Source organism: Rhipicephalus microplus, unplaced genomic scaffold (assembly GCF_043290135.1).
Source record: "Rhipicephalus microplus isolate Deutch F79 unplaced genomic scaffold, USDA_Rmic scaffold_135, whole genome shotgun sequence".
Taxonomy (NCBI): Eukaryota; Metazoa; Arthropoda; class Arachnida; order Ixodida; family Ixodidae; genus Rhipicephalus; species Rhipicephalus microplus.
This window is the reverse complement of record NW_027464707.1, coordinates 267,501-280,000: the sequence shown is the minus strand read 5'-3', so window position 1 is coordinate 280,000 and position 12,500 is coordinate 267,501. Positions and strand designations below refer to the sequence as shown.

The 12,500-nt window shown below is 61.5% G+C and overlaps 2 non-coding genes across 2 annotated transcripts; both read left to right on the top strand.

Moving 5' to 3' along the window:
* The first annotated feature begins 7,913 nt into the window (after window positions 1-7,913).
* LOC142790948 (small subunit ribosomal RNA) lies at window positions 7,914-9,727 on the top strand. The gene has a single exon (XR_012889884.1). It is a non-coding gene; the product is annotated as a small subunit ribosomal RNA (ribosomal RNA).
* Window positions 9,728-11,446: 1,719 nt separating this feature from the next.
* Window positions 11,447-11,599, top strand: LOC142790988 (5.8S ribosomal RNA). The gene has a single exon (XR_012889912.1). It is a non-coding gene; the product is annotated as a 5.8S ribosomal RNA (ribosomal RNA).
* The last annotated feature ends 901 nt before the right edge of the window (window positions 11,600-12,500 follow it).

Genomic DNA, 12,500 nt, shown 5'->3' with positions numbered 1-12,500 from the left:
CGCGTTTTTTTTTTCTTTCGCCCCGGCTGACGCAGTTTTCGCGCCGCCCCGGCTGACGCGGTTTCGTGCCGCCCCGGCAGACGCGGTTTTTTGCGCCGCCCCGGCTGACGCGGTTTTTGCCGCCCCGGCTGACGCAGTTCGGACTTAGCACTTTTCGGCTGTGCCTGGCTGGCGGCCCACTCACTCGATCGCCATGTCTGTTTGCCACAGTTTTCCCGGTGGTGCCGCACCCGGGCTCGCCCCGGCTGACGCAGTTTTCGCGCCGCCCCGGCTGACGCGGTTTCGTGCCGCCCCGGCAGACGCGGTTTTCGCGCCGCCCCGGCTGACGCAGTTCGGACTTAGCACTTTTTGGGCTGAGCCTGGCTGGCGGCCCACTCACTCGATCGCCATGTCTGTTTGCCACAGTCTTCCCGGTGGTGCCGCACCCGGGCTCGCCCCGGCAGACGCGTTTTTTTTTCTTTCGCCCCGGCAGACGTGGTTCCCCCCCCCCCTTTTCGCTCGCCCCGGCTGACGAGGTTTTCGCGCCGCCCCGGCTGACGCAGTTTTCGCGCCGCCCCGGCTGACGCGGTTTCGTGCCGCCCCGGCTGACGCGGTTTTCGCGCCGCCCCGGCTGACGCGGTTTTTGCGTCGCCCCGGCTGACACGGTTCGGACTTTGCACTTTTCGGCTGTGCCTGGCTGGCGGCCCACTCACTCGATCGCCATGTCTGTTTGCCACAGTTTTCCCGGTGGTGCCGCACCCGGGCTCGCCCCGGCTGACGCAGTTTTCGCGCCGCCCCGGCTGACGCGGTTTCGTGCCGCCCCGGCAGACGCGGTTTTCGCGCCGCCCCGGCTGACGCGGTTTCGTGCCGCCCCGGCAGACGCAGTTCGGACTTAGCACTTTTCGGCTGTGCCTGGCTGGCGGCCCACTCACTCAATCGCCATGTCTGTTTGCCACAGTTTTCCCGGTGGTGCCGCACCCGGGCTCGCCCCGGCTGACGCAGTTTTCGCGCCGCCCCGGCTGACGCGGTTTCGTGCCGCCCCGGCAGACGCGGTTTTCGCGCCGCCCCGGCTGACGCGGTTTCGTGCCGCCCCGGCAGACGCAGTTCGGACTTAGCACTTTTCGGCTGTGCCTGGCTGGCGGCCCACTCACTCGATCGCCATGTCTGTTTGCCACAGTTTTCCCGGTGGTGCCGCACCCGGGCTCGCCCCGGCAGACGCGTTTTTTTTTTTCTTTCGCCCCGGCTGACGCAGTTTTCGCGCCGCCCCGGCTGACGCGGTTTCGTGCCGCCCCGGCAGACGCGGTTTTTTGCGCCGCCCCGGCTGACGCGGTTTTTGCCGCCCCGGCTGACGCAGTTCGGACTTAGCACTTTTCGGCTGTGCCTGGCTGGCGGCCCACTCACTCGATCGCCATGTCTGTTTGCCACAGTTTTCCCGGTGGTGCCGCACCCGGGCTCGCCCCGGCTGACGCAGTTTTCGCGCCGCCCCGGCTGACGCGGTTTCGTGCCGCCCCGGCAGACGCGGTTTTCGCGCCGCCCCGGCTGACGCAGTTCGGACTTAGCACTTTTTGGGCTGAGCCTGGCTGGCGGCCCACTCACTCGATCGCCATGTCTGTTTGCCACAGTCTTCCCGGTGGTGCCGCACCCGGGCTCGCCCCGGCAGACGCGTTTTTTTTTCTTTCGCCCCGGCAGACGTGGTTCCCCCCCCCCCCTTTTCGCTCGCCCCGGCTGACGAGGTTTTCGCGCCGCCCCGGCTGACGCAGTTTTCGCGCCGCCCCGGCTGACGCGGTTTCGTGCCGCCCCGGCTGACGCGGTTTTCGCGCCGCCCCGGCTGACGCGGTTTTTGCGTCGCCCCGGCTGACACGGTTCGGACTTTGCACTTTTCGGCTGTGCCTGGCTGGCGGCCCACTCACTCGATCGCCATGTCTGTTTGCCACAGTTTTCCCGGTGGTGCCGCACCCGGGCTCGCCCCGGCTGACGCAGTTTTCGCGCCGCCCCGGCTGACGCGGTTTCGTGCCGCCCCGGCAGACGCGGTTTTCGCGCCGCCCCGGCTGACGCGGTTTCGTGCCGCCCCGGCAGACGCAGTTCGGACTTAGCACTTTTCGGCTGTGCCTGGCTGGCGGCCCACTCACTCGATCGCCATGTCTGTTTGCCACAGTTTTCCCGGTGGTGCCGCACCCGGGCTCGCCCCGGCAGACGCGTTTTTTTTTTCTTTCGCCCCGGCTGACGCAGTTTTCGCGCCGCCCCGGCTGACGCGGTTTCGTGCCGCCCCGGCAGACGCGGTTTTTTGCGCCGCCCCGGCTGACGCGGTTTTTGCCGCCCCGGCTGACGCAGTTCGGACTTAGCACTTTTCGGCTGTGCCTGGCTGGCGGCCCACTCACTCGATCGCCATGTCTGTTTGCCACAGTTTTCCCGGTGGTGCCGCACCCGGGCTCGCCCCGGCTGACGCAGTTTTCGCGCCGCCCCGGCTGACGCGGTTTCGTGCCGCCCCGGCAGACGCGGTTTTCGCGCCGCCCCGGCTGACGCAGTTCGGACTTAGCACTTTTTGGGCTGAGCCTGGCTGGCGGCCCACTCACTCGATCGCCATGTCTGTTTGCCACAGTCTTCCCGGTGGTGCCGCACCCGGGCTCGCCCCGGCAGACGCGTTTTTTTTTCTTTCGCCCCGGCAGACGTGGTTCCCCCCCCCCCCCCTTTTCGCTCGCCCCGGCTGACGAGGTTTTCGCGCCGCCCCGGCTGACGCAGTTTTCGCGCCGCCCCGGCTGACGCGGTTTCGTGCCGCCCCGGCTGACGCGGTTTTCGCGCCGCCCCGGCTGACGCGGTTTTTGCGTCGCCCCGGCTGACACGGTTCGGACTTTGCACTTTTCGGCTGTGCCTGGCTGGCGGCCCACTCACTCGATCGCCATGTCTGTTTGCCACAGTTTTCCCGGTGGTGCCGCACCCGGGCTTGCCCCGGCAGACGCGTTTTTTTTTTTCTTTCGCCCCGGCTGACGCAGTTTTCGCCCCGCCCCGGCTGACGCGGTTTCGTGCCGCCCCGGCAGACGCGGTTTTTTGCGCCGCCCCGGCTGACGCGGTTTTTGCCGCCCCGGCTGACGCAGTTCGGACTTTGCACTTTTTGGCTGAGCCTGGCTGGCGGCCCACTCACTCGATCGCCATGTCTGTTTGCCACAGTTTTCCCGGTGGTGCCGCACCCGGGCTCGCCCCGGCAGACGCGTTTTTTTTTTCCTTCGCCCCGGCAGACGTGGTTCCCCCCCCCCCTCCGTCTTTCTTTTTGTTTTTTTTTTCGCCGCGGCTGAAGTGGATTTTTCGGTGCCTCGACGCCCCGGTAGTCGCGGTTTTTCCGTTTCCGCACGGCCCCGGCTGACGCTGCTCGGTCACAGTCGCCTTTTGTGAGGATTGCAGACTTCTTGAGCGCGGGTGTTTTTTTTTGTTGTTGTTGTTGTTTTATTACGCATTCGCTCCAGCAGACGCTGTTTAGACTTTTTGTTTCCTCTTTTATCCTGCGACGAGGTGACGAGGTTTATTCGGTGCCCCGCCGCCCCGGCTGAAGTGATTTTTCCTGTCCCGTGCCGCCCCGGCTGACGCGGTTGGGACTTCGCGTTTGTTCGGCCGCCACGGGTTTTGGCGCACTCGCTCGGTTGCTTGTTGTTGCCACTTGTTGCGAACCCAGGTTTCTTGAGCGAGCGCGGGCGTTTTTTCTTCCTTTCTTTCTTTGTTCTATGTGTTAGCGAATCGGCCTTTAATATCACACGAGGACTCACAACCAACAATTTTCAGTTTGAAGTGTAAAAAATCTGCAGGTGTTGACGTAACTGACTTGCCCCGTACCCTTGAGTACATCCATGAAGTTCTCGTAGTACTACTAAATCGCATTATTCCAAGTGGAGAAATTCCCATAAACTTGCAAACCTCTACACGAAAATCGGTGCGCGTGATAAAGTTGAAAATTATCGTCCGATATCAAATGTGCCTTCTATAACACAAATTCTAGGAAAAAAAAAAAACACTTGTTCGCCGTTTTCTGCGCCGTGACTGGCAGCACTCCGGCGAAGCGAAACGGGGTCGATTCGAGCACGATATCGGCGTCTTTCGACGTGCTCGCCGGCGACCGTCGCACGAGTACGTCGCACGAGCGCGTCTGCCGGGGCGCCGTTTGCGAAGCCGACGCAAAAGTGGGAACCGCCGCTCGGATGATCGCCGCTTTCGGCAGAGTGAGTGTTGGCACTCCGGGGAAGCGAAACAGCGTGAATGCGCCCACGAAATCGGCGTATTTTGAAGTGCCCGCCGGCGACCGTCGCACGAGTACGGTAAACCGCGTCAGCCGGGGCGTAGTTCGGGACGCCGACGAAAAAGTGGGAAGCGCAACTCGGATCTTCGCCGTTTTTGCAGGAGTGAGTGGCGGCCCTCCTGCGAGACCAAGAAGCATCGATTCGTGCACGAATTCGGCGCCTTTCGACGTGATCGCCGGCGACCGTCGCTCGAGTAGGGCAAACCGCGTCTGCCGGGGCGGGCTTCGGGACGCCGATGCGAAAGTGGGAAACGCTGCTCGGATGTTCGCCGTTTTTGGCCGAGTGAGTGCTGGCACTCGGGCGAAGCCAAACGGGGCCGATTACGGCACGATATCGGCGTCTTTCGACGTGCCCGGCGGCGACCGTCGCACGAGTACGGTAAACCGCGTCAGCCCGGGCGGAGTTCGGGACGCCGATGCGAAAGTGGAGAACGCCGCTCGGATCTTCGCCGTTTTTGGAGGAGTGAGTGGCGGCACTCCGGAGAAGCCAAGGAGCGCCAATTAGCGCACGATATCGGCGTCTTTCGACGCGCTCGCCGGCGACCGTCGCACGAGTAGGGCAAACCGCGTCTGCCGGGGCGGGGTTTACGACGCCGACGCAAAAGTGGGAACCGCCGCTCGGATGTTGGCCGTTTTTGGCAGAGTGAGTGCTGGCACACCGGCGACGCGAAAGAGCGCGAAAGCGCCCACGAAAGTGGCGTATTTGGACGTGCTTGACGGCGACCGCTGCAGGAGTACGAAAAACCACGTCAGCCGGGGCGAGCGACCCACGGCGGTCTGGGTGCTTATCGCTGCTATTATAGGGGCACCCCGGCAGACGCAAAAAAAAAAAATTTTTTTTCGACCTTCTTTTTTGCTGGTCGAGCTCGGGTAACCCAGGTCGCAATGGGAGCCGCGCACGAAAGCGGCGTCGCGAGACGCGTTCGCGGTCGCTAGTCGCACGAGCTCGGCAACCGCGTCAGCCGGCGCGGAGTTCGGGATGCCGACGGCTAAGTGGGTACCGCTGCTCGGATGTTCGCCGTTTTTGGCCGAGTGAGTGCTGGCACTCCGGCGAAGCGAAACGGGGCCGATTCGGGCACGATATCGGCGTATTTCGACGTGCTCGCCGGCGACCGTCGCACGAGTACGGCAAAGCGCGTCTGCCGGGGCGAGGTTTGCGATGCCGACGAAAAAGTGGGAAGCGCCGCTCGGATCTTCGCCGTTTTTGCAGGAGTGAGTGGCGGCCCTCCTGCGAGACCAAGAAGCATCGACTCGCGCACGATATCGGTGTCTTTCGACGTGCCCGCCGGCCACCGCCGCACGAGTACGGCAAACCGCGTATGCCGGGGCGGGGTTGGCGACGCCGACGCAAAAGTGGGAACCGCCACTAGGATGTTCGCCGTTTTTGGCAGAGTGAGTGCTGGCACTCCGGCGAAGCGAAAGAGCGCGAATGCGCCCACGAAAGTGGCGTGTTTGGACGTGCTTGACGACGACCACCGCAGGAAAACGAAAAACCACGTCAGCCGGGGCGAGCGACCCATGGCGGTCTGGGTGCTTATCGCTGCTATTATAGGGGCACCCCGGCAGACGCAAAAAAAAAAAAATTTTTTTTCGACATTCTTTTTTGCTCGTCGACCTCGGGTGACCCAGGTCGCAGTGGGAGCCGCGCACGAAAGCGGCGTCGCGAGACGGCTTCGCGGTCGCTAGTCGCACGAGCTCGGCAACCGCGTCTGCCGGGGCGGAGTTCGGGACGCCGACGGCTAAGTGGGAACCGCCGCTCGGATGTTCGCCGTTTGTGGCCGAGTGAGTGCTGGCACTCCGGCGAAGCCAAACGGGGCCGATTCCGGCACGATATCGGCGTCTTTCTACGTGCTCGCCGGCGACCGTCGCACGAGTACGGCAAAGTGCGTCTGCCGGGGCGGGGTTTGCGACGCGTACGCAATAGTGAGAACCGTCGCTCGGATGTTCGTCGTCTTTCGCCGAGCCAGTGCTGGCACTCCGGCGAAGCCGAACGGAGCCGATTCGGGCACGATATCGGCGTCTTTCCACGTGCTCGCCGGCGACCGTCGCACGAGTACGGTAAACCGCGTCAGCCGGGGCGGAGTTCGGGACGCCGATGCGAAAGTGGGAAGCGCCGCTCGGATCTTCGCCGTTTTTGGAGGAGTCAGTGGCGGCACTCCGGTGAAGCCAAGGTGCGCCAATTCGCGCACGATATCGGCGTCTTTCGACGTGCCCGCCGGCCACCGTCGCACGAGTACGGCAAACCTCGTCTGCCGGGGCGGGGTTTGCGACGCCGACGCAAAAGTGGGAACCGCCGCTCGGATGTTCGCCGTTTTTGGCAGAGTGAGTGCTGGCACTCCGGCGAAGCGAAAGAGCGTGAATGCGCCCACGAAAGTAGCGTATTTGGACGTGCTTGACGGCGACCGCCGCAGGAGTACGAAAAACCACGTCAGCCGGGGCGAGCGACCCACGGCGGTCTGGGTGCTTATCGCTGCTATTATAGGGGCACCCCGGCAGACGCAGAAAGAAAAAAAAAAATGGGGACATGGCGTGCGTCACCGTGCGGCTTCGCAGCGTTGCCGAAGTCGCCGAGCCCTTCGACTGAGCCGAACGGCGGACAGGGAACGTTGGTCGGCCGTTCTAACCTGTCGGTGCCACGCCGAGACGTCGTTAAGGAAAACCGCGTCGTGGGCCTCTACGACGCCGTCGAGTCGTTGTACGTTTGGTGTCCAGCGTGTCGGCGGCGAGTAGCGGACACGTCGTTCACGACTTCGGTCTTTCGCAGTCGACGCGAACTTGCGGAGAGTCGTGGTGCCTCACGTTTTCGGCAGAAACCGCGGCGGAATTTTCCCGTGCGTGCGCGCACGACCTCGGTGCTGTGCCGTCAGCGTAGTGTTGCACAAACTCGTGGCCTACCCAAGGTGCGGTACGTTTGCGGCCGTATCCTCGGTGGGAATTTCGTGAGTAGGGTCGCAAATTCTACGACCTCGGCGGGTTTAAGAGCGACGTAGACTTGTGGCACGCTCAACGTGCCACACGTTTCGGGGCACACCCGCGGTGAAATTTTCTCGAGTACGCTCGTATTAGTGCCCAAGGAGGTCTGGGTACTTATCGCTGCTATTATGTGGGGGTTCTCGTGAGCGGCGTACGCGAAAGCGACCGGGTGTCTGATATGCGGCGGGCTTCGGCCTCGTCAAGCGTGACCTCGGGTCTGCTCCAGGGGAATCCACGGCAGTCGTCTGCAGCCTCATCCGCTTGATGCGTTAGGGGCTGGTTGTCGGACGGTGCCGTTTTACCACGATATCGAGGTGTGTTCCGTGTCGTCCTCGGGCGATTCAGATGCGAAAGCGCCGAAGACGCGGGCGTGACCCGTCGTCTGGCGGCTTTGCAGTCTCGGCTCCGTTGCTAGTTCCGGCCGGTCCACCGACAGTGCAGCGGGCTTGGGCAACCCGCACGGCGCGACCGAGTCGATGCAACGAAAAAGAGCGAGCATGAACGTGCTTCTTGCCGCACGGCTCCCACTCGTCTTTCGGGAAGGTTGTGCCGTAGCGAGCTCGAACGCCGTCATCTCGGAGTGCAAAATAAGCGTGTTGGGGCGCCTGAAGGTGGCCTCCGCCGCACACAGACTGCGTCCGGCCCGCCGAAGGCGAGGACGGACGCGCAGTCGAACGATTACCTGGTTGATCCTGCCAGTAATCATATGCTTGTCTCAAAGATTAAGCCATGCATGTCTAAGTACATGCCGAAATAAGGCGAAACCGCGAATGGCTCATTAAATCAGTTATGGTTCCTTAGATCGTTTCTTCCTACTTGGATAACTGTGGCAATTCTAGAGCTAATACATGCAGTGAGCCTGGAGCCCTTTGGGTAACGGGTGCTTTTATTAGACCAAGATCGATCGGGTTTCGGCCCGTATTGTGTGGTGACTCTGGATAACTTTGTGCTGATCGCATGGCCACGAGCCGGCGACGTTTCTTTCAAGTGTCTGCCTTATCAACTTTCGATGGTAGGTTACTTGCTTACCATGGTTGTTACGGGTAACGGAGAATCAGGGTTCGATTCCGGAGAGGGAGCCTGAGAAACGGCTACCACATCCAAGGAAGGCAGCAGGCGCGCAAATTACCCACTCCCGGCACGGGGAGGTAGTGACGAAAAATAACAATACGGGACTCTTTTGAGGCCCCGTAATTGAAATGAGTACACTCTAAATCCTTTAACGAGGATCAATTGGAGGGCAAGTCTGGTGCCAGCAGCCGCGGTAATTCCAGCTCCAATAGCGTATACTAAAGCTGCTGCGGTAAAAAGCTCGTAGTTGGATCTCAGTTCCAGACGAGTAGTGCATCTACCCGATGCGACGGCTCGGACTGAACATCATGCCGGTTCTTTCTTGGTGCACTTCATTGTGTGCCTCGAGATGGCCGGTGCTTTTACTTTGAAAAAATTAGAGTGCTCAACGCAGGCGAGTCGCCTGAATAAACTTGCATGGAATAATAGAACAAGACCTCGTTTCTGTTCTGTTGGTTTTTGGAATACGAGGTAATGATTAAGAGGGACGGACGGGGGCATTCGTATTGCGGCGCTAGAGGTGAAATTCTTGGACCGTCGCAAGACGAACTACTGCGAAAGCATTTGCCAAGAATGTTTTCATTGATCAAGAACGAAAGTCAGAGGTTCGAAGGCGATCAGATACCGCCCTAGTTCTGACCATAAACGATGCCAACCAGCGATCCGCCTGAGTTACTCAAATGACTCGGCGGGCAGCTTCCGGGAAACCAAAGTATTTGGGTTCCGGGGGAAGTATGGTTGCAAAGCTGAAACTTAAAGGAATTGACGGAAGGGCACCACCAGGAGTGGAGCCTGCGGCTTAATTTGACTCAACACGGGAAAACTTACCCGGCCCGGACACTGGGAGGATTGACAGATTGAGAGCTCTTTCTTGATTCGGTGGATGGTGGTGCATGGCCGTTCTTAGTTGGTGGAGCGATTTGTCTGGTTAATTCCGATAACGAACGAGACTCTAGCCTATTAAATAGGTGCGGGGTTCCCAGCACCTTACAACCTTCTTAGAGGGACAAGCGGCTCCTAGCCGCACGAAACAGAGCAATAACAGGTCTGTGATGCCCTTAGATGTCCGGGGCCGCACGCGCGCTACACTGAAGGAAGCAGCGTGTCTTTATCCCTGTCTGAAAAGACTGGGTAACCCGTGGAACTTCTTTCGTGATTGGGATAGGGGCTTGCAATTGTTCCCCTTGAACGAGGAATTCCCAGTAAGCGCGAGTCATAAGCTCGCGTTGATTACGTCCCTGCCCTTTGTACACACCGCCCGTCGCTACTACCGATTGAATGATTTAGTGAGGTCTTCGGACCGATGTCCGGCGCGGCCTTTCGGTTGCGCCGGTCTGTTGGAAAGATGACCAAACTTGATCATTTAGAGGAAGTAAAAGTCGTAACAAGGTTTCCGTAGGTGAACCTGCGGAAGGATCATTAACGGATTGTGAAGGGTGAGCGCCTCAGCTGCGTCTGCGCCCGACACTTTCTGCCGCTGACCCCGTTTGGACGCGGGGTCGGCTTTTCCCCACGGGGCTGCCTGAATGTGGAGCGGCACCCCGTGACAAATTGTTGCGCCCAGCGGACGCCAACACCGCGACCTTGGACGGTCGGCCAGGTGGCGGACGCGGGTACAAACGGCGCAACGCACTCATAGGTCGGCTTTCGACCCGCCACAGCACCGTGGCTCGAAGCGCTCGAAATGCGCGACCCGACCGCTGCGGGACCGCCTAGTACTGTAAACAGGAGCGGCGGAGCGCGAACGGAGAGTCGTGGTTACGTCGGTAGAAGGCGAGGCTGCGCGTTCCCGAAACGCCAGCCGAGTGCCCTCCCGACCGTTCGAGCGTGCAAGAACGAGACCCGACAATCGCGCGGCGACTGCCAAGTACGAGAGGAACGGCACAAGCGTCGGCGGTCGGTCAAGGAACTGGCGATGTGACGGGTCCGCTGTGCACCAGTGCATACCGTCCCGCCGTCCGCGGCAAGCGCCTCCGCGTCCTCGGGTGACGGAGGCTGCCGGTCGGTTCTTGCAGGCGAGGGATCTCGCTGGCACCGGTTCGCGTTGACGCGCGGCCGGTCATGGCACGGCGATGCGACGGCCGAGGTGCGCAGTACTCGATGGAGGAACCGCACGCTCCGATGACCGTCCCGCCCTCCGCGGCGTATGCGTACCGACCGTAATGGTTGCAGCAGCGCCGGCCGGCTTTTGAATTCGCCACACGAAACACGGTGCGAGATCGCGGTTAGGGGAGCGTCGACGTTGCCAGGCGTTTTGCTTGCTGCCGAGGGAAAGGCGGCACGGCCACGTCGCGCTCGTCGCGATTAGCGGGTCTGCGCGCTTTGGGAAGGTGCCGCAACGACTTGCCGAAAGAGGAAGCACGGAAGAACGAGGGACTTGGACGTCCCGACAATTGAACGCACTTGCGGCCAGGCCCTTGCTGGCTTCGTTCTTCCGCCTCGAGTAGGCTCGTACGCGGCTCCGGCGCCGAAAGTGGTCCTTGGCACCGACTTCGGTGGACGTGGGAAGTGCCGCGCAAGTACGGCGCGCCTGGCTCCACCTGTTGGCTAAAGTAGGCAGCCGGATCGGCATTTTGGTGTGCGGTGGCAAACCGTGGATGCGAAAAAAGCTTGTGCGATTTCGTGGAACAAAAAGCGGGGGTCCCCCTTTTTATGCGGAGGAGACCGACCCGCCTGCCGTGGTGAACCGCGACGCCACGGTAAAAACGGGAGAGGCTTGTCGATGGGACCGTGCATCCCGCGCTCCACGGAGGCCGGGAGGCGGCCGCCCGAGGAAATGTGTAGCCGTCGAGGCCCGCATCTGCGTGCACTCTTATCCAAATGGGTGTACCGCAGGCATTTTCTGGTTAGGCGGGCCAATGAGAGCGAGCACACAACGATACCTACGGGTCCGGCTTGGAGAACCGGCTTCGACGCCTCCCGAGTATTTATAGAGGGGTGGACCACGAAAGCACTCGCAAGTAGCGAAAGCGAAACGCCGTCCGAAACACACCGTTTGCTCGATTTGCGGCAGCCGAAAAAGGCGCGGCAGAGTTTTGGAGTCCAAGCGTGCGCTGAAAAGCGCCCTTCTTGGCCACTGTTTGGCCGAGTGCCAGAAACGTTTGGTTTTGACTGTACGGAATTGAACAAACACTTTTTCACGACTCTAAGCGGTGGATCACTCGGTTCTCGGGTCGATGAAGAACGCAGCCAGCTGCGAGACTTGGTGTGAATTGCAGGACACACTGAGCACTGATTCTTTGAACGCACATTGCGGCCTTGGGTCTTCCCTTGGCTTCGTCTGTCTGAGGGTCGGATCACATATCAAGAGAGCCTTCGGCGCACAAGGGAACGTGAGCCGTCGACTCGTTTTGACCGCGTCGGCAACACGGACAGCACGCTGAACACCTCACAGCGAGCGCCAACAGCGGCCACTCAAGGGCGAGACGGTGGCGACCGTCGTGCCAGAGCCCAACCGAAACGGGGGCGACCGACTGCATTGAGGATGTGGCACCTCGTTGAGACCGCCGCAGGACTTCGAGTCGGAAGGAAGCCTGCAGGGAAAGTGCGGTCGAGGTTGCGTACTCCTCTCTGCGACCGGGCGCGCAAGAGCTGCGAGAGCCACGGACGCGCAACTTTAACGCACGGTAAACACGAGGAGCGAAAGCCGGCCAGCAAAGCTTCTCCAGCCGTGCGCAAAGTGCGCGAGATCGCAGCCTTGCGTTGCGCTTGTTGCCCTCGAAGTAAGCAGGGTGTCCCGTAGACCGGGCGCTCGAACACGCTGCGGGGCCGTGCCTCCTCCAGGCTTTGCCGCGCGAACAGGGAACGTTCGCGCGCAAAGCGCAGGGAGGTGAGGAGGCTGCGCCCGACGTTTGCGGTTCGCTGCGTACGCGGTTGATGCGGAGAGCACGGCGCGACGACTTGCCGCGAAGCGGAAAAAGTCTCCCGCACGAGTTGGCGAAACGTTGGCGAAGCTTAAGGCGTTCTCGTCGTAGTCCGCCGTCGGTCTAAGTGCTTCGCAGTTCCCGTCCCGTTCAAAAAACTGGGCCACTCCAGTTGGGGCGGGGGCGACGCTACACGAGACGATGCCTCTCGCCAGGCTGCGTGGCTGCCCTTGCGGCGGCGGCGACTGGCCTCGGCGGTGTTTGGGCTTTCGACACGGTCGTTTATCACGCAACTGCTCGGACGACGCACGCGCGCAGCGGAATGCCGCTTG